The following is a 27,716-nucleotide window of genomic DNA, read 5'->3' on the forward strand; positions in this document are numbered from 1 at the left end:
CTCCTTTGAAAGTGATGCAGATGTTCTGTAACCAGCTGGCAAGGATGGTTGCACAACTCTCTGAATGTACTAAAGGCCCCTGCATTGTACATTTTATTTTTTTATTATACTTATAAGTTCTGGGATACATGTGCAGAACATGTAGGTTTGTTACATCAGTATACACGTGCCATGGTGGTTTGCTGCACCCATCAAACCATCATCTACATTGGGTATTTTTCTTAATGCTATCCCTTCCCTAGCCCCCCGACAGGCCCCATTGTGTGATATTACCCTCCCTGTGTCCATGTGTTCTCATTGTTCAACTCCCACTTAATGAGTGAGAACATATGGTGTTTGGTTTTCTTTTCTTGTGATAGTTTGCTGAGAATGATGGTTTCCAGCTTCATCCATGTTCCTGCAAAGGACATGAACTTGTCCTTTTTAATGGCTGCATAGTATTCCATGGTGTATATATGCCACATTTTCTTTATCCAGTCTATCATTGATGGGTGTTTGGGTTGGTTCCAAGTCTTTGCTATTGTCAACAGTGCTGCAGTAAACATCTGTGCATGTGTCCATGTACACTTTAAATCGAGTCATTTTCTGTTACATAGATTTCACCTCAGTTAAAACAAAAGAAGAAGACGGATGGTGTGCACCACTTGCAGATAAGAGCTGTTGGTGGGAAGGGGTGACCTGAAGAGTCCATGTTCCATTTTGTAGCTTACCTTTATCGAGTAGATAGAGGCTGCCTTTGAAAGGAAGCAGAAGTACATAAAATCCCTGGGACCAGTGGGAAAGAAGAAAAGACACTGGAAACTAGTTTTTTTTTTTTTTAATTTAATCTTTTTAGACGAGGTCTGGCTCTGTCACCCAGGCTAGAGTGCAATGGCATGATCTCAGCTCACTGCAACTTCTGCCTCCCTGGTCCAAGTGATTCTCCTGCCTCAGCCTCCCAAGTAGTTGGGATTACAGGCACCCACCACACCTGGCTAATTTTTTTTTTTTTTTGTATTTTTAGTAGAGATGGGGTTTCACCATGTTGGCCAGGCTGGTCTCGAACCCCTGACCTCAGGTGATCTGCCCGGCTTGGCCTCCCAAAGTGCTGGGATTACAGGCATTAGCCAACGTGCTTGTCTGAAACTAGTCTTTTTGAAGTGGCCATAGGTGTTGGATATGCCATTGCTGAATTAAGTGGACAGGAACCCACTTGACCACTTCTTCTGTTGTTGCTGACTTAAGATAGTTCCATTTATGATTGTTTGACTTACAATGGTTTGACTTAAGATAGTTCAACTTACAATTTTTCGACTTTAGGATTGTGCAAATGTGATATTTATTTAATACAAGCCATACTTTGAATTTTGATTCAAAATGATTTATAGTAACTTTATTATAAAATAGGCCTGGTGTTAGATGATTTTACTGTAGGCTAATATAAGCGTTCTGAGCTAGGCAGAATGCTAGGCTAAGGCAGGCTAGGCTAAGTTATGTTTGGTAGGTCTGGCGTACTGAATGCACTTTCAAAGTAGGATATTTTTGGTTTGTGATGGATTTATCCAGACGTAACTCCTTTGTAAGTCAAAGAGTGTCTGTAATTGTGCCCGGCCTCATGTAAGAAAACACCTGCCCCAGTGACCTCCTCAGAATCTGGATGAATCTCTGCAGCAGATGTATTTCTTGGGCTGCTTTGGCATTTTTTGAATCCCTTTTCTATGTTCAAAAATTTCCAAGCTTTTGGGACTTGCCTCTTCAAGACGAAAGCCAATAACTCGTTTCCAGGCATCCTTGTAACTAGGGCACAGTGACACAGATCCAATGTGAATAGCTGAGAACAATTTAGCAGGCAGTGACATGAGGAAGAGGGTTCTTTGCAGAAGTGATTCCTGGTGAGGGTGAGAAAGGGTGTCCAGCATTCAGGGGCAGCTGAACAGGGCTGAGGATTGAGGTCCCACACGCCACTATGGGGGAGGACTTTTTGTGCTGTGAAAAGGGTTCTGGAATTCAATATGGCATGGGCGTTTGGCCTAGGAGCCTCTAGCCTTGCTTCTGTGAGCCCTCGTGGTGATTCTCAGGCTGCCTTTTCTTTTGACATGGAGTCTCACTCTGTTGCCCAGGCTGGAGTGCAGTGGCACGATCTTGGCTCATGGCAACCTCCGCTTCCCGGGTTCAAGTGATTTTCCTGTCTCAGCCTCCTGAGTAGCTGGGATTACAGATCCATGCCACCACACCCGGCTAATTTTTGTATTTTTAGTAGAGATGGGGTTTTACCATGTTGGCCAGACAGGTCTCGAACTCCTGACCTCAGGTGATCTACCCGCCTTGGCCTCAGGCTGCCTTTTATACCTGAACTAAGTGGGGTTTTGCCAATAAGAACCTCTACTGAGACAGCCCACCCAGGCAATGCTGGACAACCTGCTTGCTTTGAAGGCAGGGTTGTGCCAAGACGGGCAGCATCTGGAGGCTCCAGGGTGGCCTTGGAGTGGTCTGTGGTTGGGCCATTTGCTGGAGAGGAGGAGTCTTGTCAGTTGATGAGAACACCCTGTACTCTACTTGGGCAATCTATCCTTCACCCTTTTCCTACTGTTTTTTTGTTTGTTTGTTTTTTTGAGAAAGGTATCGTCTGTCACTTAGGCTGAAGTGCAATGGTATGATCTTGGCTCACTGTAGCCTCTACCTCTCCGGCTCAAGCAGTCCTCCTGCCTCAGCCCCTGAGGAGCTGGAACCACAAGTGTGTACCACCATGGCCAGCTAATTTTTATTTTTTGTAGAGATGGGGGTCTTCCTTGTGTTGCCCAGGCTGGTCTCGAACTCCTGAGCTCAAGTGATCTGCCTACCTTGGCCTCCCAAAGTGCTGGGATTACAGGCATGGGCTACGTTGACTGGCTCTCCTACCCTTTTTTTTCCTGACTTTCCTTTTGCTTCAGACTACATCTAAACCAGATTCCACCTGGACATGGCTTTCAAGACTGGAGAGAATTGATCACCTAGAGCAGGAATGGTAAACACTTTCCATTTGTTCCATGAAATGTCACATTAATCAGGCAGAGAATGTTATCCTGCCAAGCCTGAATATTGTCATGTGGTCTGCTCAACACTGCACTCCTAGCATCAACCTCTAATAGTTTAATGTCAACACAGACAATCAAATATCCTCACCATATCTGCACCACAGCCTTACCTTGAACCTAACAGTTTGGGCCCGGTGGCTCACATCTGTAAACTGAGCACTTTGGGAGGCTGAGGTGGGAGGATCGCTTGAGCCCAGGAGCTCAAGGCTGTAATGAGCCATGATAGCACTACTTCACTCCAGCCTGGGTGACCAAGCAAGACCCTGTTTCCAAAAAAATAAAAATAAACAAGAAAAACAAAGCAAAACAAAACACCTAATATATTATGATGGGGAGAAAGGCCTTTACAGTACTGTAGTGAAAAGTCAAATGGACTGGAACCTGCATCCGCCCCTTGGGGTACTATCCAGAACTTCTTGCCGTTCTCATTTCAGCAGTAACAACACAGATTTTTATAGAAACTAAATTTATAAAATTCACATAATTAGGAAATGTCAAAGGAAACACGTGTTCCATGGGATCTGCAGTCCTTATTAAGACAGAGAAGAACAGAGAGGGAGCCAGTTGAGGTGAGGGTTGGCTTGAAATCGGCAGCTCTCTGCAGAAGCCAGATCTGAGTAGATCTGAGGGGCTGGCACTGAAGGGCACAGTTGGGAGGACCCCAATAAGATTACTCTAGAGACTTGTCCTCTCGAGATGCCATGGGCCTGTTAGACACTCTGCCCTCTCCTAGTGGAAGGCTCCTCTGCTCTGAACTTTGAGAAAGACATAGAAGCATTGGCCTTGTTTTCTCCAGCATGGAGACACCTTAGGGGCCATCAGGTGGTGTTTCTCAATCTGGGCACAATTATCAATGGGGGCAAGAAAATCCCCCATTCCTGTTGCTGCACAACTGGCATCCCTGACCCATTCAATGTCCTTAGCGCTCCTTTTCCCTTCCCTAAAGTTATAGGAGCAATTCAATGCCTCCTCATGCATTTCCAAATGTCCCTGTTTGAGGCTAACTCATTGAGTGGGTGAAGGAAAGAGATGTGTCTGAACTCACCCATGCAGAGACAGGGGTGGAATGTGATCTTGAACTCCTTAATCCAAAGCTCTTTCCATTGAGATGTTCGGGTAGAAAAAAAATAAAGTTCTTTCCATAAAAAACTACATGTGTTTGTGCACCTGTGTGTGTTAAGGAAACATGTATGTATGCCATGACCCAACACACAGTGTCAGCCTGAGAAACTCAAGCATTTCCCAAGAAGCTAGACTTTGTACATTTGAAATGGGTGGAAGTCATGCCCTGAACCATGAGATTAGCTTCTCACAAACACCTAAGCTCAGCCACTCCCAAGGTGCCTTTCTCTTCTCTATGTAAAGTTAGTTTACATTACAGCAAGGTGTTACCGACATGCTGGGTTCAGTCTAGGTTCTGCTGTACACTGCACAGAAAGCCAATCACTGAGACAATGAGTAGTGCCAAGGAAGAAGGCTTTAATTGAGTGCTGCAGTCAAGGAGATGGAAGATCAGCCACAAATCCATCTCCCTGACCAACTAAAATTAGGGGTTTATACAGCAGAGAAGAAATGTAATCATGTGGAAAGCAGGAATTAGGGAGAGGAAAGGAAGAGAAGTTGGCCAACAGAAAGCAGGTAATTGCTTAGGCAATTATGATGGATGAGAAGTCTGGCATCTCACTATCCAGATGTGATGGTCTCGTGAGTTTCAGCTACTTGATTCTATCTGGGAGGGCTGATGGTTTCCTGAGAAAGGAACTCAGATAAGACAAACGTAACTTTCTTGAGTTTTAAGACTGGGAGGGCCAATTTTTATCTTTATTCAAAAGAAACTATAAACATCATTTCTAGGGGACAATTGGGATGGTTTTATAGGGACATTTTTGTTGAAGAATGTCTTTTGTTCTTATCTTTTTGTCCATGGTAGTTATAGCTGTTTACACTCAGGACACAAAAACACTCAAGATACTGCCTCTCTGGCTTGTAAGGGACATCAAGTGATATGGTTTGACTGTGCCCCTACCCAAATTTCATCATGAATTGTAGCTCCCATAATTTCCATGTGTCATGGGAGGGACTCAGTGGAAGTAATCATGGGGACAGGTTTTTCCATACTGTTCTCATGATAATGAGTAATTCTCATGAGATCTGATGGTTTTATAAAGGGGAGTTCCTCTCCACATGCTTTCTTGCCTCCTGCCGCGTAAGATGTGCCTTTGCTTCTCCTTTGCCTTCTGCCATGATCGTGAGGTCTCCTCAGCCATGTGGATGTGTGAGCCCCTTAAACCTCTTTCCTTTATAAATTACTCAGTTTCAGGTATGTCTTTATTAGCAGCATGAGAACAGATTAACACACCAAGGCAGCAAGTGCTTGGCCCTGTCTAAGGGTTGGAGGATGACAACCATGCAAGGGAAGCAGAGACTGGGCCTTGCAGTGGAGCTCTATCAGAATTTCCTCCTGGGCAATAACTACCCTCTCCCATCCCTAATGGAGCTGCCATGTTCATTTATGACATTATTCATCCCTCTCCCCTCTCTCATGCTACAGCTTATTCATCTAGGGCTGAGCACTTCACCCAAACAAGGTTATAATTTCCTTCCCTGAAATACTTGAATGCATGATGCCTTTACCACCACATTGGAACTATGGTACCACTTGACCGTAGTTCTTTAATAGTAACTAAAACTTTGATGTTTGGGGAGCTGTTGGCATCTATATTTTAACCACGTGTGGAAATCCAGGCAGCTGGGAGCCTGGGGGAAGTAAAAATGCAGAGAAGAGCAAGGGCAAGATAGGGGAAGCCTGGTCTCTGGTTCTGGAGGATTTGGAGGTCCATTTCCATCCTGCCTATTTCAAGGCTGTTTCTGAAACTGCCTTTGCAATAATTATGACAGTGAGAGAAATCTGACTGTTCTTTGTTAGCTTTAAAACAGAAGTGATAACAGCCCCTTCCCGAAACTATCCCCCTCCTTGCTGGGGGACTGAAACCACCTTTGTAAGACTAATGAAAGGCTGCAAGGTTAGGATAATGGAAGGGGCCGGAATTCTGCTAAAATGTAGGCATAGTTAACGTTAATCAGCCATTGTTATTTAGTTTGATTTTCTATAAGCCCTGTATTGCTCAAGTCTTTTTAATCAGAGACACAAGACTTGTAACTTCCCCAGTTGCTCCCATAGATAGCATCACTCTGTCAAAACCTAAGATTAGTCTTTTTTTTTTTTTTTTTTTTTGAGACAGAGTGCTCTGTTGGGCAGGCTGGATTGCACTGGCACCATCTTGGCTTATGCAACCTCTGCCTCCTGGGTTGAAATGATTCTCCTGCCTCAGCCTCACAAGTAGCTGGGACTACAGGCATATGCCATCATACCCTAATTTTTGTATTTTTAGTAGAGTGGGGTTTCACCATATTGGCCAGGCTGGTCTCGAACTCCTGGCCTCAAGTGATCCACTGCCTTGGCCTCCAAAAATGTTGGGATTACAGGTGTGAGCCACTGCGCTTGGCCCTTAGATTAGTCTTTGAGATGTTTTTCAGACTTTTGCATTCTGGAGACTGACTGACTTCACCGGGACCTGTGATTCACACCCAGGAACTGACTCCCACCAGAAACCCCCACCCAGAAATTGATGAGTGTGTGAAGACAGTTTGATTGGACTCCTATGATTTCATCCCCAGCCAATCAGCAGTTTCCATTCCCTAGCCCCTTGCTTACCAAATTATCCTTAAAAATCCTAGCCGCTGAGCTTTCAGGGAGGCAGATCTGAGAAACATCTCCCATCACTCTGCTTGGCTGCCTTGCAGAAATTAAACTCTTTGCTGTTTTCAGCGCATTAGGATTTCTGGACAGTGGGTAAGATGAATCTTGCAGGGCTGTTACCATTTGTACAACTGTTCCTTGAACCCCATGGACCAATGAATTTCTTCCTTTGCCTACACTAGTTCACAATGAGTTTCTCTCATTTGCAATCGAGTTCCCCTAAGTAGGTCCTGAGTCTGCAGGGTGGACATCTGTCTCTCCTTGAGTGTTGCGGGAAGTCAGGGACCCCGAATGGAGGGACCGGCTGAAGCCATGGCAGAAGAACATAAATTGTGAAGATTTCACGGACGTTTATTAGTTCCCCAAATTATACTTTTATAATTTCTTATGCCTGTCTTTACTGCAGTCTCTGAACATAAATTGTGAAGATTTCATGGACACTTATCACTTCCCCAATCAATACCCTTGTGATTTCCTATGCCTGTCTTTAATCTCTTAATCCCATCATCTTCATAAGCTGAGGAGGATGTATGCCACCTCAGGACCCTGTGATGATTGCGTTAACTGCACAAATTGTTTGTAGAGCATGTGTGTTTGAACAGTATGAAATCTGGGCACCTTAAAAAAAGAACAGGATAACAGCAGTGTTCAGGGAATAAGGGAGATAACCTTAAACTCTGGCTGCCGGTGAGCCGGGGGGAACAGAGCCATATTTCTCTTCTTTCAAAAGCAAATAGGAGAAATATCGCTGAATTCTTTTCTCAGCAGGGAACATCCCTGAGAAAGAGAATGCATCCCTGAGGGTCAGCCTCTGAAATGGCCGCTTTGGGGGCAGCTGTCTTTTATGGTCATAGCTGTGGGATGAAATAAGCCCTGGTCTCCCGTAGTGCTCCCAGGCTTATTAGGATGAGGAAATTCCCGCCTAATAAATTTTGGTCAGACCGGTTGTCTGCTCTCAAACCCTGTCTCCTGATAAGAAGTTATCAATGACAATGCGTGCCCAAAACTTCATTAGCAATTTTAATTTCGCCCCAGTCCTGTGGTCCTGTGATCTCGCCCTGCCTCCATTTACCTTGTGATATTACCTTGTGAAGCATGTGATCTCTGTGACCCACACCTATTCATACACTCCCTCCCCTTTTGAAAATCACTAATAAAAACTTGCTGGTTTTATGGCTCAGGGGCCATCATGGAACCTGCTGACATGTGATGTCTCCCCTGGACACCCAGCCTTAAAATTTCTCTCTTTTATACTCTGTCTCTTTATTTCTCAGACCGGCCGACACTTAGGGAAAATAGAAAAGAACGTACGTGAAATATCGGGGGTGAATTTCGCCCGATAGAGTGCTACCCAGAGGGAGCTGATAATGAGGGCATCTGAGTGACAAGGGCCCTTTAGGCCAAGCTTCAAGAGGGAAAGTGGGTAATGCAGTGTTTCTACTAGAAAGGCAGTGGCAACCCCACAGCAGACTCTGGGAGGTTTTCACAGTAGCTTTCTGCTGTGTAGGAACTCTGCTGTTAACCTTTCCACTTCAGCCTGAAGCTACCCCAAAAATTTCTGGACCCCCCCACCAACCCCAGTCTTGAATGAGAGACTCTGCAACGTTATCGTAGACCCACCTGTGACTCACAGGCAGATCTGCTGCCTAGACACACTCTTTTCAGTGGAGTGAAGTTCATCTTCCTGAGACTTTTTGAAGATCTCAGGTAGATGAGATTATTATTTTAGTTGGTCCGTCTGGCCATATAGAGTACATGACCCAAATAATATCTCCTCCAACCCATCCCTCTCTACCTAAGAATATTTTTGCAAATCCCATTGCATGTGGTGAATGACTATCTTTTCAATAAATAACCCCAAAGCAGCAGAAGACCTGGGACTATCCCTGTAGTCCCAGCTACTTGGGAGGCTGAGGTGGAAGGATTGCTTGAACCCAGGAGGCAGAGGTTGCAGTGAGCCATGATTGCACCACTGCACTCCAACTTGGGCGACAGAGACAGACCCTGTCTCAAAAAAAAAAAAAAAAAAAAGCTCCAGAAAACTCTTCTCAGCAGAGGTGCTCGGATTGATTTAAGGATGGATCTTGGAAGAGAACCTGCCATGTTAAATGTAGCTGGGCCTCCCTTAGAGACGTTGAATATTTAATGTATCTTGAACACCCTTCAGGTGCCACTGAATACTTTTTTTTTTTTTGAGACAGGGTCTCGCTCTGTCAGCCAGGCTGGAGTGCAGTGGTGTGATCACGGCTCACTGCAACCTCCAACTCCTGAGTTCAAGCGATTCTCCTGCCTCAGCCTCCCGAGTAGCTGGCACTACAGGTGCATGCCACCACGCCCGGCTAATTATTTTGTGTTTTTAGTAGAGACGGGGTTTCACTGTGTTAGCCAGGATGGTCTCGAGCTCCTGACCTCGTGATCCACCCACCTTGGCCTCCCAAAGTGCTGGGATTACAAGTGTGAGCCACTGCTCTTGGCCGCCACTAAATATTTTAACTTTTCCACCAGATGAACAGGAAATGTCAGTGATGGACCGAAGAAAACATTCCAAAAACTATTTCCTTTTGTCACTAGGGTTTGCTAAGCCTAGATAGCCTCAGACTCAGCCTGGAAGAGGACAGAGGAGCCCTTCTAAAGGTAAATGTTTTACTGGATACAGTTAATCTATTAGAGTTATGCTTGTCACTTAATTTGTGAGTGCAAATTATTTCAAGACAGTGTAGCTTTTACATACTCTCCTGTTAAAAGCACTGATATTCTGCAAAGTAACAAATTCCTTCCTAGCTTAGCAAAGGATGATAATGAGTTATTGGTAGTATCACCATCAAGCTCTTATTTGCATAAGTAAAATGAAGTTAACATGTGGATAAAATAAAACTTAAAAATGAAATATTGTTAAAATAATTAATGAATTTAGACACATTGAGCAGGTACGTTTGGCAACTGATTGGAATAGAGCATTTAATTAGTCTCGTTGAATCAAAAATCAATATTGAACATTATACAGCACATCAGAATTATATTAATTTCCTCCTCTGTTAATATTTGTATCATTTCTACCATGAATCTCAAGCCCTTTCTTCTGGGGGTCAGACTCCGTGCATCAGGAGGGAGATTGGGTGTCAGATCACCCTTTGTTCTTGCAGAGAGGGTGACTAACCAATCCTGAAACCCAGGAGTACCCCACTTGATCTTCTTAAAATAAACTCTCCAGAGATGTATCGCAAAATCTGAGTGCTAACCTTATTCTGCACCAAGTTCAGCTTAGGGAGGGAAATTAAGAATCTCAGTTGTGGGCAGGGTGAGGTGGCTCATACCTGTAATCCCAGCACTTTGGGAGGCCAGTACAGACAAATCACTTGAGGCCAGGCGTTCGAGACCAGCCCTGCCAACATGGCAAAACTCTGTCTCTACTAAAAATACAAAAATTAGCTGGGCGAGTGGCTCATGCCTGTAGTCCCAGCTACTTGGGAGGCTGAGGCACGATAATCGCTTGAACCCAGGAGGCGGATGGTTGCAGTCAGCCAAGATTGCACCACTGCACTCCAGCCTTGGCGACAGAGCCAGACTGTGTCTCAAAGAAAAGAAAAGAAAAGAAAAGAAAAGAAAAGAAAAGAAAAGAAAAGAAAAGAAAAGAAAAGAAAAGAAAAGAAAAGAAAAGAAAAGAAAAGAAAAGAAAAGAAAAGAAAAGAAAAGAAAAGAAAAGAAAAGAAAAGAAAAGAAAGAAAAGAAAAGAAAAGAAAAGAAAGAAAAGAAAAAAGAAAAGAAAAGAAACCCAGTTGTGGACTGAAGTCAGGCAGGACTTTCATGGGGTTCCTCAGGTTTTGTGGTATTAGTGGCTGGGAAGCACCTGCTTCCATTCTTCCCATCAATCCTGATCTCAGATATCCTGTGGATGCTTAATTCTATTAGCTCTGTTAATTATTATTTATAATAATTCTATCAGTATTATATATCACCTCTGATATATAATTGGCTAGGCCAGGGTACTCAAGTACCAGATAGAGTTGACTCCAGTCAACTCTATCTGGGTGTTGCTGTGAAGGCTTTTGTTTGTTTTTTAAACATGAGATTGACATTTTAATTAGTAGACGTTGAACAAAACAGATTAATCTCAATAATGTGAGTGGGCCTTTTCCAATCAGTTGAAGGATATTGAAGCAGGGTCTCACTCTATTACCCAAGCTGGAGAGCAGTGGTGCAATCATAGCTCACTGCAGCCTTAAAGTCCTGGGTTCAAGCAATCCTCCCACCTTTGCCTCCTGAGTAGCTGGGACTACAGGTGCATGCCACCATGCCTGACTAATTTTTTAATTTTTGTAGAGATGAAGCCTCACTATGTTCCCAAGCTGGTCTGGAGCTCTTGGTCTTTAGTAATCCTCCTACTTTGGCCTTAACTTCAGGTAAAGACTGAGTTGCCCTGAGGAAAAAGGGAATTCTGCCTGTACACTGCTTTTGGACTCACACTACAACATCAACTCTTCCCTGGGTCTCTATCCTACCAAGTTACTCTGCAGATTTTGAACTGGCCTCTGTAATTGCATGAGCCAATTTCTTAAAGTCTTTCTTTCTCTTCTCCACCCCCAATGTGTGTGTGTATGAATGAAATAGGAAGGAAACAGAATGAAATAGAACCTCCTATTGGTTCTGTTTCTCAGGAGACCTTGATTAATACGCTACTTAAGATATTGGGCCCTCATTTGTCCTGACCATGTCTCAGGGGAGGCCCATGAGGTTCCACCTCCGGAGGCCACCAGCCAGGAAACTCTGAGATCACTTTCAGTTACAAGAAAAATGACAGTAGTGCCTGGGTCAATGACTTCCTTAATCAATAGGTCAATGGATTCCATAGTCAACTTGAGAGTAATCCCTTTCGTAGTTGTCTTGAGAGTAGTGGCTTCCATAGTCATCTTGAGAGTAGAATATAGTCAAGATGACAATGAAAGCCAGTGGCCTACTGACTTGGGAATAGAAGGGGGATTATTCTCTAACCTACAGTGGACACTGTAGATTCTCCCTTGAGTGTGACTGGGTCCCCTTAGGTCATATGTCTCCCCTGACCTTGCCAGGAGGACACCATGCAACTAAGTAGCTTAGACCAGAAATTGGAAAAGTATAGCCTGTGGTACAACATCCAACTCACCATCTGTTTTTTTATGGCCAATGAGCAAAAAATGGTTGGAAAAAAATTGAAAGGAGAATAATATTTTATGACGTGAAATTATATCAAATTAATTTTCAGGGCTCATATATACATTTTATTGGAACACAATCACACCCATTGGCTTGTATATCCTCTGTGGCTGCTTTCTTGATACAATGGCAGAGTTGAATAGTTGCAACAGTGTCTTAGTCCCTTTTTTTTTTTTGTACTTAGCTATTTAATTAGGTTCTTAAGACATTTAGAACACCAATTTGTGAGGATAAATTCCATTCGTCAGGGCAAACACAGATCGCAGGTAGCCCTGGAGCTGAGAAATAGCTTTGACTTTTGGTAAAATTTGTGAGTCCACAGCTTTCTGATCAATCTTGCGCTGCTCTGTAATCTCATATTTCTCTTTTTCTGTGTCGAAGATCTTGCCTTCCTGGTGTCTGGGCTTCCGCAGCTGCTGCTTCTTGAAGTAAGCATCAGTAAGATGTTTTGGGATTTTTACATTGCTGATATCGATTTTGGTTGAGGTGGCAATGACAAATTTCTGGTGTGTTCCTCGTAGAGGAACTCAATTGAGGACCAGAGGTCCAGTCACAAGGAACAAGCCACTAGCCAGCTGCTTCAGGAAAACCACCCTCTTGCCCCTGTGGCATCCAGTGAGGATGATCAGAATGGTCCCAGGGGTAATGCTGGCTTGCAGTTTTCTCACATGCTGACTGAAGGGCTTTTTGCTGTGGCTCAACAGCTTTCGAGGTACATCTTCAGTAGGATAGTATCTAGGCATTTTGTGAAGTTTAACCACCTGGGTACCACCATTCTTGTCACCACCAACTGGTTTTGTAACAGTTGCAAGAACCTTCTTTTTCTTTTCAACCTTTGATTTAGCGGCTGAGTACTTCCTCTTATACATGGCCTTTCTAGAATACATGGCAGATCGGGAATACCTGCCAGTTCCTCTGACAAGGACAGGGTTGTGGCTGCAATAGGGCTTCCTCTTCTTGGGCTTTTTAACTTTTAAGATTACCCTCTTGCACGTTGCCACCAGCATCAGCCTTCTTGGCTTCGGGTTTCTTCTCTTTAGTATCTGGTTTCTCAACTTTTTCACCTGCCATCTTGCAAGATGGGAAAGAGCGTCTTAGTCCCTTTTTGTGCTGTTATAATACAGTAACTGATACTGGGTAATTTGTAATGAATGTATATATTTTTTCTTTTATTTAGAGATGGAGTCTTGCTTTGTCAACCAGGCTGAAGTGCAGTGGCGTGATCACAGCTCATTGCAGCCTCGAACTCCTAGGTGCAAGGGAACCTCCCACCTTGGCCTTCCTAGTAGCTGGAACTACAGGCATGCATCATCACACCAAGCTAATTTTTAAATTTTATTTAGAGGTGGGGTCTCCCTCTGTTGCCCAGACTGGTCAGGAAAATCCTGGCCTCAAATTATTCCTGCCTCAAATTCCTGAGTCACTGGGATTATAGGCATGAGTTACTGCACCTGGAAATTTATTGGCTCAGAGTTCCAGAGGCTGGGAAGTCCAAGATCAAGGGGCTGGCATCTGGCAAGGAGGCTCTTCTTGCTGCATCTTCCCATGGCAAAGGGGCAAAAAGTGTGAGAGAGAGCAAGAGGTCCAATTCAGAGCCTCAAGCCCTTTCATAATCAGCATTAATCCATTCATGAGAGTGGAGCCTTCGAAACTTAAACACCTCCCATCACTGTTGCATTGGGGATTAACTTTCCAACACATACTTTTTAGGATACACATTAAAACCATAGCAAACAGAGACCATATGGCTCACAAATCTAAAATATTTACTGTCTGTTCCTTTACAGAAAATGTTTGTCTATGCTTGGTTTAGATTTGTTGCTGTCCATGTATACCTAGAACTGGGAATGAGGGCTGTGTGGATGAGGGGCAGACATTTTAACAAGATCAGGATTTTATTAAGAAGGAAGAAAGAGGGAATTAATACAGTATAGGAAGTCAGTGCTGTTCCCTACACATGAGACTTCTCAGACTCAGTTTTCCCATCTACAGTTGTGAGGTATAGCAAAATATATATTATGGGGAATTGTTGAGAATTCAGGAGAAGGCAGGTAGACATAACTGATTGACAGATTCATGAAATAGCTGCCTGGATGATTACGTGGTTAGATGGATGGATTGATGGATGGATGAATAAACGGATGGATGGATGGTTGGGTGGGTGGGTGGGTGGATGGATGGATGGATGGATGGATGGATGGATGAATAGATGGGTGGATGGGTGAGGGATGGCTGCCTGGATGGTTGGATGGATGGATGGATGGATGGGTGAATGGATGGATGGATGGATGGATGGATGCAGGGACGGATGGAGGGAGGGATGGATAGATGGATGGGTGGAGGGATGGATGGATGCATGGATGCATGATGGATGGATGGATGACTGGTTGGATGGGTGTGTGGATGGATGGAGGATAGATAGGTGGATGGATAGGGAATGGTTAAAGTGAGGCTGGGAAGGTAAACTAGCCCATATTATGTCAAATAGTTCTGGCTTTATTCTGCAACCATGGGGAGCCTTTTAAGTACTTTAAGCAGAGAATGACAAGGTGACATTTGCATTTGAAAGAGATACCATGGCATTTTGTAGCTGGCTAGAGCAGAGAGGTCATTTGATTGAAGAGCAAAAGGAACAAAATTATTGCGGGATCTGGCCAGCAGCCCGCAATGCAACGGGGCTCTCTCTTTGTTCCCAGGCAGATCGGCAGGTTGAGAAATAATAGACACACACAAGATAGTGAAAGCTGGGTCCAGGGGAGTCACCGCCTTCTGGTCCTGCAGTGCCAACAATGCACTGGATATGCCAGCGTTTATTATTAAGTTTAGTGAGGGCGGGGGTAGGTTAGTGAGGGATTTAGGGTCATTTGATAATGAGGTGAGATGGTCACATGGGGATGAAGTAATTCTTTAACATAACATTTGTATGTAGAAGTACAGTACATTTGTATGTAGAGGTACTGCATACAGAGATAAGAATTTACAATATAGTGTGTGCATCAGTAATTTCTAACAGAGCCTTAAAACAAACACAATTTTTCCATAACCTATGATTAGCAAGATATTAATCAGCAATAGCAATTGTAACAAAAGCTGGTTACAAACAATCCATGGAAACAGGAGGTGAAGCTAGACATCTGGTTAGACCAGAAATTCTCAGAAGGGAGTATGCCTTAACCCTAAAGAGTCCTAGAAGAGCCGTGGCAAGATGAGGGTGTTTATGGCTCTATCGTACCCATATGGACAGGCGCCCCCCCATGCGTCCATTTATAGGCTCTCCACTAGGGTCACATTCCATTCCCAGAGCTATGAACATCTGCTTTTCTGGGATAGGAATCTTGATGATGCGAAACCTCCCTGACTGCATGTCCATTTACAGGCTCTCTGCAGGGGGAAGCACATCACGTGCTGTTGGCTTGTTCTGGCAGTCCAACCTGGCATTGTCTTTACACAATCCTGCATGCAATTTTGTATTTACAATAATCAGGAGCATTTCATCTTTTATTCCATAGCAATAGTTTCAGGGGATCTCCCTACAGGTTAAGAAATGCGTAGTTTATTGTCACCTTTGTTCAGTTCTTGAGAGATGAATGGGTGATTTGGCGCTATTGGATGTGGGAAGGGTGGAATGACGAGAGCATTCTAGGACTTAAAGCAAGGCTGCTTGAAATAGCATTTGGCAAGGCTCCAGACCTAAGGAAATCATGTAGAGGCTGTGGTTTTCTAAAACCCCCCTAGGTAATGTTGATGTTTAGCCAGGTGCAGAATGCAGCCTGAAGGAATGAGAGTTTCATGTTAGAAGGAGCCCCTTAAAATTGCACTAATATTTGAAATTTGGGTAGGGCAACTAAGAAACTGACTTTGTGATTTCATTTCAATTAATTTACATTTGAAAACTGAAGCAATACAAAATATTTTTCCCTGGGAGGCTTAAGCAGGAGAATCGCTTGAACCTGGGTGACAGAGTTTGCAATGAGCTGAGAGAGCACCACTGCACTCCAGCCTGGGTGACAGAGAAAGACCTTGTCTCAAAAAGACCCCAAAATAAATAAATAAAAATTTAGCATCTGGCCAGGCATGGTGGCTCATGCCTGTAATCCCAGCACTTTGGGAGGCTGAGGTGGGTGGATCACCTGAGGTTGGGAGTTTGAGACCAGCCTGACCAACATGGAGAAACCCCGTCTCTACTAAAAAAAAAAAAACAAAACAAAAAAAAAACAAAATTAGCTGGGCGTGGTGGTGCATGCCTGTAATCCCAGCTACTCAGGAAGTTGAGGCAGGAGAATCGCTTGAACCTGGGAGGCGGAGGTTGTGGTGAGCCGAGATTGTGCCATTGCACTCTAGCCTGGGCAACAAGGGCAAAACTCCATCACCCCCGCCAAAAAAAAAAAAAAATCATCTAAATTGAGATGTATTAATTGTAACTTATGCTTTGTATTTCATAGATATATTTTTAAAAAACAAGTATTTAGTTTGTAAATATTTTTGAAATGTTGAGATAATATTTTTGATATTGCCTTAAATCAAATTATATTATTATTTTTTTTTCTTTTTTTTTTTGAGATTCTTCATGTGATTCTTCTGCCTCAGCCTCCCATGTAGCTGGGACTACAGGTGCCTGCCACCATGCCCGGCTAATTTTTTGTATTTTAGTAGAGACTGGGTTTCACCATATTGGCCAGGATGGTCTCGATCTCCTGACCTCGTGATCCCCCCGCCTCGGCCTCCCAAAGTGCTGGGATTACAGGCATGAGCCACCATGCCTGGCCAAAAGTATATTATTAATATTAAATCCATCTGATTCTGTTGGACAGTGCTTACTTAGAACAATATGAAAGATTTGAAGTGCTACATACTTAAAGCCACCCTCAATTCTTTTTTTTTTTTTTTGAGACAGAATCTTGCTCTGTCACCCAGGCCGGGGTGCAGTGGTGCGATCTCGGCTCACTGCAGCCTCTACCTCCCAGGTTCAAGTGATTCTTCTGCCTCAGCCTCCCAAGTAGCTGGGATTACATGCATGTGCCACCATGCCTGGCTAATTTTTGTATTTTTAGTAGAGACGAGGTTTCACCATGTTGACCAGGCTGGTCTTGAACTCAGGAAGCCACCCTCAATTCTGATACTAATTCTGTAAGGGTGTGAGTTGGTACAAGATTAGGTTCTGAAAATGGTTTGTCAGAGCAACCATTAGAGTGTAATCTCCATAAATCTGGTATCTTTTTTATTTTCTTAACCATTCCTAGAGCATGTTTTAGGTACTCTATAAGTATTTGTTGCATGAAGGCACTGAGGCAGAAGGAGTATGAGTAGAGGACATGGGCTGGATGGAAGAGGTGCTAAGTAGATCGACTCTGCTGAACTTCATGGCTGAATTTGGGTCTTGAACACAGGGATATTTTGAGAGGAGTCTTGGGTTATTATTAAGTGGGTATTGGGATTAAAGCAGCTATGGGGAAGAGGTTACTCATAACTTTTAGACATGGTTGAGTTTTGTTGTTTTTTTTGACACCGAGTGTCGCTCTGTTGCCTAGGCTGGAGGGCCGTGGTGCTGCCTTGGCTCACTGCAACTTCTGCCTCCCATGTTCAAGATATTCTCCTGCCTCACCCTCCTGAGTAGCTGGGATTATAGGCACCTGCAACCATGTCCAGCTCATTTTTGTGATGGGGTTTCACCATGTTGGCCAGACTGGTCTCAAACTCCTGACCTCAGGTGATTTGTTCGCCTCGGCCTCCCAAAGTGCTGGGATTACAGGCATGAGCCACCATGCCTGGCCAAGACGTGGTTGACTTTTGTCTGGTGAAGATATCCAGTTGGTGGTTGACTGAGTTTGGAATTCAGGAGAAAGATCTTGTCTTGATAGGGGAGTTATCAGCAAATAAGTGTAGGTTGATGCCAAGCATGTGGACAAGTGGAGAGACTGGACAGAGCACAAAAGGGAACACCATCATTTATAGGTGGGCATGGGAACCAGCAAAGGTAAGTGAAATAAAGAGTGAAGAATTGAAGCGAGTTTCCTAAAGAAGTGAGTAATAGTATCACAAGATATTCTAGTCAGGTGTGGGGGCTCCCAACACTTCGGGAGTCTGAGCCAGGAGGATCTCTGGAGCCCAGGAGTTTGAGACCAGCATGAGCAACATAATGAGACCTTGTCTCTACAAAAAATTTAAAAATTAGCCAGGCATGATGGTGCATGCCTGCATTCCCAGCTACTTTGGAGGCTGAGGCAGGAGGAGGCTCGAACCCAGGAATTCGATGGTGCAGTCAGTTGTGATCCTGCCGCTGAACTGTAGCCTGGGCAACAAACCCTGTCTCCAATATATATACACACACACACACATATATATGTATATATATACACGTGTATATATATACATACACATATGTATATATATACACACACACATATGTGATATGATATATGATTCTGGAATTCCATTGAATTTGCCAGTGGGGACTACGTCGGGTTGGTGAATCTTGAATAGTTTCAGTGTATTGGTGGAAACAAAAACCTAAATTGTAGTAGATTGAAGAGTGCGTTTTAGACAGACAGTGATTGCAGACAATTATTTGGAGGACTTTGGTTGTAAAATGGTGCAGTGTGGTAGGGTAGGAGCTAACTACTCCTGGAAGGTTTGGTTTGGTTTCCTTTCTTCTTTTCTTCTTCCTTCCTTCCTTCCCTCCCTTCTTTCTCTTTCTTTCTTTCCTTTTTTTCTTTCCCTTCCTTCCTTTCTTCTCTCTCTCTCCCTCTCCTTCCTGCCTGCTTTCTTTCTTTTCTCTTCTCTTCTCTTCTCTTTTCTTTTCTTTCATTTTTAGTAGAGCTGGGATTTTGCCATGTTAGCCAGGATGGTCTTGATCTGATCTTGTGATCCACCTGCTTCAACCTCCAAAAGTGCTGGGATCACAGGCGTGAGCCACCACCCGGGTTTTGTTTTCTTAAGATAGGAAAGACTTGCTTGTTGTTGCCTGTGGGGAAAGAGACAGCAGGGGAAGATTTACCGCTCTCCAAACTTTGGCTCCAGAAAGCTCTCTAATTTTTCTCTTAGGAATGTGTAAACACTTCTGTGCACATTGCCACCAGCTAAGTGCTGATGGTAAATAAATACTCAGTATTCTTGCAGCTTATGTTCTTAGAAAGCTGAGACAGAAATAGACATTACTTTTTTCTTTAAGGGGTAACATTAGAGAAACTGAGTAGAGACTGAAGACCACAGGGGCAATAGTGAAAGAACTAAAAGCCTAAACTTGGATTGGTGCCTTGTCGCATCATGAATTAACTAGTTATCTGACGGCCTTCTGCTTGGAGTTAGGCAAGGTCCCTGAAAGTTATCTTTGATCATGAGGGAGCATTCCACGAAGGATGATTTGATACTGGCTAACCCCTAGTGGAAAACAAGATTTGTCATAGGAAGAATCTCCTGAACTCTTAAGGAGCATTTAAATGGTATTTGAATTTTAAAAAAAGGAAGGGGGGGGTAACCGGGTACAGTGGCTCACCTGTAATCCCAACACTTTGGGAGGCTGAGGCAGGCAGATCACCTGAGGTTTGAAGTTCGAGAGCAGCCTGGCCGACATGGTGAAACCCTGTCTCTACTAAAAATACAAAAATTACCCGGGTGTGGTGGCAGGTGCCTGTAATTCCAGCTACTCGAGAGGCTGAGGCAGGTGAACCGCTTGAACTCGGGAGGTGGAGGTTGCAGTGAGCAGAAGTCACACCTTTGCACTCTGCCTGGGCAGCAAGAGCGAAACTCCGTCTCAAAAAAAAAAAAAGAAAAAAGAAGAGGAGAAAGGAAAAATAAATGTTTTCCTGTATAAAGGTAAAATTAAAATTAAGAAGTGAGAGATGTGCTTTGGGAATATTCAATCATGGGGGACACTCAACTGAAGACACCATATAGTTCATAGCACCAGCAAATTTTAAAAATATTGAGGTAGGCTGGGCATAGTGGCTCACACCTATGAATCCAGCACTTTGGGAGGCTGAAGTGGGCTGATCACTTGAGGTCAGGAGTTTAAGACCAGCCTGGAAAACATGGCGAAACCCTGTCTTTACTAAAAACACACACACACAAAAATTAGCTGAGCATGGTGGCACATGCCCCAGCTACTTGAGAAGTTGAAGCAGAAGAATTGCTTGAATCTGGGAGGCGAAGGCTGCAAGGAGCTGAGATCGCACTACTGCACTCCAGCCTGGGCGAAACAGCGAGACTCCATCTAAAAAAAAATTAGATATTACAAAAGTGCAATTCCACATGTTTTACTTAAATCAGATAGCAAATTCTGTGTTTTTGAATAATTTAATTGATGATGACAAAATAATTTTTAGAAAATTTTATCACTAACTTGTTAAAAATGGATGGCACTTCCAATGAACCTTTGGCAGAATACTGATGATTCTTTTATCAGATCTGATTAGCACCATAGGACTGACAGTGGCATAGGCATTGACCACAAACTTGTGGACACTGTAGATGACAGGGCTGAATACCCATAACAGCATTTTGGAGGATGAGACAATTAAGTCCAATGAGTACATAACCACGAAGAAACTCACCAGCAGCAAGATGGTCTTGGTGGCCCTTTTCTCTGGGGAGGTTCTTAATAAAAAGCTAGTGCTGTGAAGGTGCTGGGAGCGCCTCTGATGCCTGGACAAGAGAATCACCATGTAGGCACTTGAGAGCAGCATGATTCCTACAAGGAAGACATCTCTGGATAACGACAGAGTAACAAACAGCCTTCTGATGGTGACATTCATTGGGGAAAGTGAGCAGTATTTACTGACATTCAGAATTATCTGGGTCACATTGGAAAAACCTACAATGTAGATTATCATGTCACTGTTGAAAGAAAAATTGAGGGACCAAAAAAAGAGTAAACCCAGGATATGTTATTTTATGTTTAAATCTCACCAACCAGGAGGTGCTGGGGCTGATGGTGATGATCTGAAGCATGCTCAGGAGAGAGGTGGTGCAGATCAAGAGGCCCCTCATTACCTTGTATATGTAGAACACAGCCTTACATCCGAAGTTATTCTGAAAATTCTGTGACTCAAACACGTCTGGAGACAATAACTCTGCTGCCATGACTAGCATCACTATGTAGATAGAAACCAAGTGACAGATGATCAGGTCATGGTTTTTTAGGCTTGTGATCCTTAAAGAATGTAAAAATGTGCCAGAGAAGAAGAAAGATGTTGGCTGAGATTCCAATGCCAGCTTGAAAACAAAAGGCCTTTTGAAAGATAACATGTGAAATGTGTGTTCATCCTAATGACATAGAAGAAACATTTTGAAGACCTGAAAAAAGTAGATCTGTGTCATCAATGTCCTTTTGTCAGTGTTCAAAATTATTACCATTATTATTTTTATTTTACTCTCATTTCTTGATTAACCCCATCTTATATAAATTCTTGATAATGTATCTCCTGTACTATTTCCTAAACCAAATAAATATATACATATATAATTATTATGAATCTCTATATAGTAAATACATTTTCAATTTTGCCTAAGGTGCATACTATCTATATTCCTCATGTACCTTGGCCTTCATCTCAGTAATCATGTCCTTATTCTATGTTCTCATTTTATATTTAGCACTTCAGTCAGGCATATAAAATGAATAGTATTTGTACAGTTGAATTAAATGTATGTTAATGTGAAAAGACTCAATAAAAAGTATAGTCAGTTGAGTCTCAGGATCTATCATTTTGATACAATTTATTCATCATCACTTTTCCTTCCATGATTTTTGACCCTTGTGATTTTACTGGATTCACCATGATAAATTCATGATATTTCATCAGCATAAAGCAATTTTCATCCTATCTGCACCCTTATATTCTCTTTGTCATGAATTATAATGTGTAATGTGATATCTTGGAATTCAAATGTCAATATCCTTAGAGGGACTGGGGGACATTGTTCTGCTTAATCAAACCCTAATTTACTGTATATAATATAGAAATGGTTCTGGCTATCTCAGTTTAGTTCACATCCCAGAGATTTATTATGTGATTTCTCTTTATCTCAGAACACATTTTTTAATATTTTCCTCTCAGTTACCAACAAAATAAATACTACCATTTTTTTTTTTTGAGACAGTGTTACTCTGTTGCCCAGGCTGGAGTGCAGTGGCATGATCTCTGCTCACTGCAAACTCTGCCTCCTGGGTTCAAGCGATTCTCCTGCCTTAGCCTCCCAAGTGGCGCTCACCGCTACACCAGCTAATTTTTCTATTTTAGTAGAGAAGATTTCACCATGTTGGCCAGGCTGGTCTCAAACTTCCGACCTTCCAAAGTGCTGGGATTACAGGCATGGGCCACCGAACCTGGCCATTACTTTTAATTACTTTGTTTCGGGCCGAGGGCAGTGGCTCACGTCTGTAATCTCAGCACTTTGGGAGGCCAAGGTGGGCGGATCATGAGGTCAGGAGATCGAGACCATCCTGGCTAACATGGTGAAACCCCATCTCTACCAAAAATACAAAAATATTAGCCGGGCGTGGTGGTGGGCACCTGTAGTCCCAGCTACTTGGGAGGCTGAGGCAGGAGAATGGCATGAACCCAGGAAGCGGAGCTTGCAGTGAGCCGAGATCTCGCCACTGCACTCCAGCCTGGGTGACAGAGCGAGACTCTGTCTCAAAAAAAAAAAAAAAAGTCTTCGTTTCATCATGAAGTTGCATCAAAATAGTCACATGTTGGTCTTCTTCCTGAGACTTCACTTAATACAGAGATACTCTACCATGCCTAGAAAAATACTTAAGTCTTAGTCTGAGTATTCAGTAAGAATACTGTCTTCAATAAGACTATTCAGTAAGATAAAAAATACTTCAATAAGATCTTCAATAAGATCAAAAATACTTAGTCTTCAATAAGAAAGATAATTTCTCTCAAGTTTTCTTGGGATAACTTCAATACTATAACACTTTGTAAAATTTTGCAGAACAGTTTTGCAGTTACAATTTCATGTTATTTGGCCAAGATTCTGATGTCATTTATCATTTTACTTTAATCTAGGACTAAGAACAATTTAGCTTCATGACATTAAAAAAGTGAAACACCATTAAACTCACTTGGATTTTTTTTAAGTGAAAGTGTGTCTGATTCAAGGTCACTTATCATTATACAATTCCATAAATAAAAATATATGAGACGATGCAAAAATGTTGACACTGAGTATCCTTGGACAATAATCAAAAATTAGTGACTGAGAAAAAGTTGCTCTAAAACCACCAGATATGTTTGATTTTATAAAGCAAACATCTAGTTGATTAAATGATTATTACTCTTTCTACAAAACTTTAATAAGTAAATCCATTTGTCTTGGAAACAATGAAAGATTTCCACCAGCACACATCTACACCATCAGCGCAGTTCAGTTCTGCTCTCAAGTTGAAATCAGAAAAAAAAAGTAATTTTAAATTAAAGACTTAATGGTATCCAAATTTTAAGGATCACATTTCAGTACTAGAAAAATATATTTGAACATAAGATAATAATATATGTATAATGAGTTATTAACTATATATCTGTATAGTTTTATTAATATAACCCATATGTTATGAACCACACACCAAAAGAAGATATAGGACAAAGAATTAGATTAAATAACATAAATAAGAATTTTAATATTTTATTTTTTCACCCTAAAAAAATCCAGTTTATGCCCTCAAATTCATTCTCCTTACTCTGTAAATAACCTAAACACACTGAAACAGAATAATCTTCTGCTTGGTCAGATGGTGTATTTTTCCATTGAGGCTCTTGAGAGCATTGATGCTGATCCCAGACAAGATCAGCAATCTTGGTTGTCACACTCTTGGTTGTCATAAATTAAAGCACACAAATAGGGTATGATTGAATTTATTATATCTTCAAAAATTTTTCTCACCTGCCAGAGCTAAACAATTGATAATTGCCTTTAACATATTAAACCAAATATTAAACTTAGCCGTGTTCTATATTGTTATTTGATAAATCTAGCAACTACACCATGGAAGAATTATGGAATTTGCATTAATATGATGCCAAACTGGGTGAAACAAAATAGGGGAAAAATCCATAGATGCTGCTTTTAGGTTGTTCAGAGTGAAAAAAAAAAATTGGTTCTATGTGACCCATTGAAAATTTCAAAATCTAAATGCACAGCTTAGCTCTCGCCATTAGAAGTGACAACCTAAGGCTGCTGGGGCTGAGGGTGAAGCTCCTGAGCACGCTCAGTAAACACATAATGCAGCTCAAGTTTACTCTCATTATACTGCCTTTCACTGTAGTGTATTCTCAATATTTTTAAGTCCCAAAATGTGTAAATAATCATGTATAAGAGGGGAATAACACCATTATACAGACCAGAAATGAAAATCTGATCATAAAAAAACATAAGCTTAGATCAGACATCTGAAGCAAAGATAAAGGGTGTATAAAAGGAAAAAGGCAACTACAGGAATCCAAAAGTTGTTTTGCATATGATGGGTATGTTATTTGTAGAAAAAGAAGTTTGATAAAATGTACTTCCTCATCGTTATTATAAAATATAGTTTTTTACTATTTTATTAGTAATATTTATTTTATTAGTAATACTATTTGAATAGTGATTGTCCCTTGTGTAGATTTAAAATATAATCTTTATAAATGTAAATTTTTTAATTGTATTAATAAAAAGCCTTATTTTTTATTTATTTTCTTATTTTTATTTTTATTTTATTTATTATTATTATACTTTAAGTTTTAGGGTACATGTGCACAATGTGCAGGTTAGTTACATATGTATACATGTGCCATGCTGGTGTGCTGCACCCACTAACTCGTCATCTAGCATTAGGTATATCTCCCAATGCTATCCCTCCCCCATTCCCCCAACCCACTACAGTCCCCAGAGTGTGATGTTCCCCTTCCTGTGTGCATTTGTTCTCATTGTTCAATTCCCACCTATGAGTGAGAATATGTGGTGTTCGGTTTTTTTGTTCTTGTGATAGTTTACTGAGAATGATGATTTCCAATTTCATCCATGTCCCTACAAAGGACATGAACTCATCATTTTTTATGGCTGCATAGTATTCCATGGTGTATATGTGCCACATTTTCTTAATCCAGTCTGTCATCGCTGGACATTTAGGTTGGTTCCAAGTCTTTGCTATTGTGAATAATGCCACAATAAACATACGTGTGCATGTGTCTTTATAGCAGCATGATTTATAGTCCTTTGGGTATATACCCACTAATGGGATGGCTGGGTCAAATGGTATTTCTAGTTCTAGATCCCTGAGGAATCACCACACTGACTTCCACAATGGTTGAACTAGTTTACAGTCCCACCAACAGTGTAAAAGTGTTCCTATTTCTCCACAACTTCTCCAGCACCTGTTGTTTCCTGACTTTTTAATGATTGCCATTCTAACCGGTGTGAGATGGTATCTCATTGTGGTTTTGATTTGCATTTCTCTGATGGCCAGTGATGGTGAGCATTTTTTCATGTGTTTTTTGGCTGCATAAATGTCTTCTTTTGAGAAGTGTCTATTCATGTCCTTCGCCCACTTTTTGATGGGGTTGTTTGTTTTTTTCTTGTAAATGTGTTTGAGTTCATTATAGATTCTGGATATTAGCCCTTTGTCAGATGAGTAGGTTGCGAAAATTTTCTCCCATTTTGTAGGTTGCCTGTTCACTCTGATGGTAGTTTCTTTTGGTGTGCAGAAGCTCTTTAGTTTAATTAGATCCCATTTGTCAATTTTGTCTTTTGTTGCCATTGCTTTTGGTGTTTTAGACATGAAGTCCTTGCCCATGCCTATGTCCTGAATGGTAATGCCTAGGTTTTCTTCTAGGGTTTTTATGGTTTTAGGTCGAACGTTCAAGTCTTTAATCCATCTTGAATTGATTTTTGTATAAGGTGTAAGGAAGGGATCCAGTTTCAGCTTTCTACATATGGCTAGCCAGTTTTCCCAGCACCATTTATTAAATAGGGAATCCTTTCTCCATTGCTTGTTTTTCTCAGGTTTGTCAAAGATCAGATAGTTGTAGATATGTGGCATTATTTCTGAGGGCTCTGTTCTGTTCCATTGATCTACATCTCTGTTTTGGTACCAGTACCATGCTGTTTTGGTTACTGTAGCCTTGTAGTATAGTTTGAAGTCAGGTAGTGTGATGCCTCCAGCTTTGTTCTTTTGGCTCAGGATTGACTTGGTGATGCGGGCTCTTTTTTGGTTCCATATGAATTTTAAAGTAGTTTTTTCCAATTCTGTGAAGAAAGGCATTGGTAGCTTTATGGGGATGGCATTGAATCTGTAAATTACCTTGGGCAGTATGGCCATTTTCACGATGTTGATTCTTCCTACCCATGAGCATGGAATGTTCTTCCATTTGTTTGTATCCTCTTTTATTTCCTTAAGCAGTGGTTTGTAGTTCTCCTTGAAGAGGTCCTTCACATCCCTTGTAAGTTGGATTGCTAGGTATTTTATTCTCTTTGAAGCAATTGTGAATGGGAGTTCACTCATGATTTGGCTCTGTTTGTCTGTTATTGGTGTATAAGAATGCTTGTGATTTTTGTACATTGATTTTGTATCCTGAGACTTGCTGAAGTCGCTTATCAGCTTAAGGAGATTTTGGGCTGAGACAATGGGGTTTTCTAGATATACAATCATGTCGTCTGCAAACAGGGACAATTTGACTTCCTCTTTTCCTAATTGGATACCCTTTATTTCCTTCTCCTGCCTACTTGCCCTAGCCAGAACTCCCAACACTATGTTGAATAGGAGTGGTGAGAGAGGGCATCCCTGTCTTGTGCCAGTTTTCAAAGGGAATGCTTCCAATTTTTGCCCATTCAGTATGATATTGGCTGTGGGTTTGTCATAGATAGCTCTTATTATTTTGAGATACGTCCCATCAATACCTAATTTATTGAGAGTTTTTAGCATGAAGGGTTGTTGAATTTTGTCAAAGGCCATTTCCGCATCTATTGAGATAATCGTGTGGTTTTTGTCTTTGGTTCTGTTTATATGCTGGATTACATTTATTGATTTGTGTATATTGAACCAGCCTTGCATCCCAGGGATGAAGCCCACTTGATCATGGTGGATAAGCTTTTTGATGTGCTGCTGGATTCGGTTTGCCAATATTTTATTGAGGATTTTTGCATCAATGTTCATCAAGGATATAGGTCTAAAATTCTCTTTTTTGGTTGTGTCTCTGCCCGGCTTTGGTATCAGGATGATGCTGGCCTCATAAAATGAGTTAGGGAGGATTCCCTCTTTCTCTGTTGATTAGAATAGTTTCAGAAGGAATGGTACCAGTTCCTCCTTGTACCTCTGGTAGAATTCGGCTGTGAATCCATCTGGTCCTGGACTCTTTTTGGTTGGTAAGCTATTGATTATTGCCACAATTTCAGATCCTGTTATTTGTCTATTCAGAGATTCAACTTCTTCCTGGTTTAGTCTTGGGAGAGTGTATGTGTCGAGGAATTTATCCATTTCTTCTAGATTTTCTAGTTTATTCGCGTAGAGGTGTTTGTAGTATTCTCTGATGGTAGTTTGTATTTCTGTGGGATCGGTGGTGATATCCCCTTTATCATTTTTTATTGCGTCTATTTGATTCTTCTCTCTTTTTTTCTTTATTAGTGTTGCTAGCGGTCTATCAATTTTGTTGATCCTTTAAAAAAACCAGCTCCTGGATTCATTAATTTTTTGAAGGGTTTTTTGTTTCTCTGTTTCCTTCAGTTCTGCTCTGATT

The 27,716-nt window shown here is 41.8% G+C and overlaps 2 pseudogenes; both read right to left on the reverse strand.

Moving 5' to 3' along the window:
* Positions 1 to 12,195: 12,195 nt before the first annotated feature.
* On the reverse strand, positions 12,196 to 13,074 carry LOC101127137 (large ribosomal subunit protein eL6-like; annotated as a pseudogene).
* Positions 13,075 to 20,336: 7,262 nt separating this feature from the next.
* On the reverse strand, positions 20,337 to 21,235 carry LOC101128250 (vomeronasal type-1 receptor 48-like; annotated as a pseudogene).
* Positions 21,236 to 27,716: the final 6,481 nt, after the last annotated feature.

The sequence above is a fragment of the Gorilla gorilla genome, chromosome 6 (genome assembly GCF_029281585.2).
Source record: "Gorilla gorilla gorilla isolate KB3781 chromosome 6, NHGRI_mGorGor1-v2.1_pri, whole genome shotgun sequence".
NCBI lineage: Eukaryota > Metazoa > Chordata > Mammalia > Primates > Hominidae > Gorilla > Gorilla gorilla.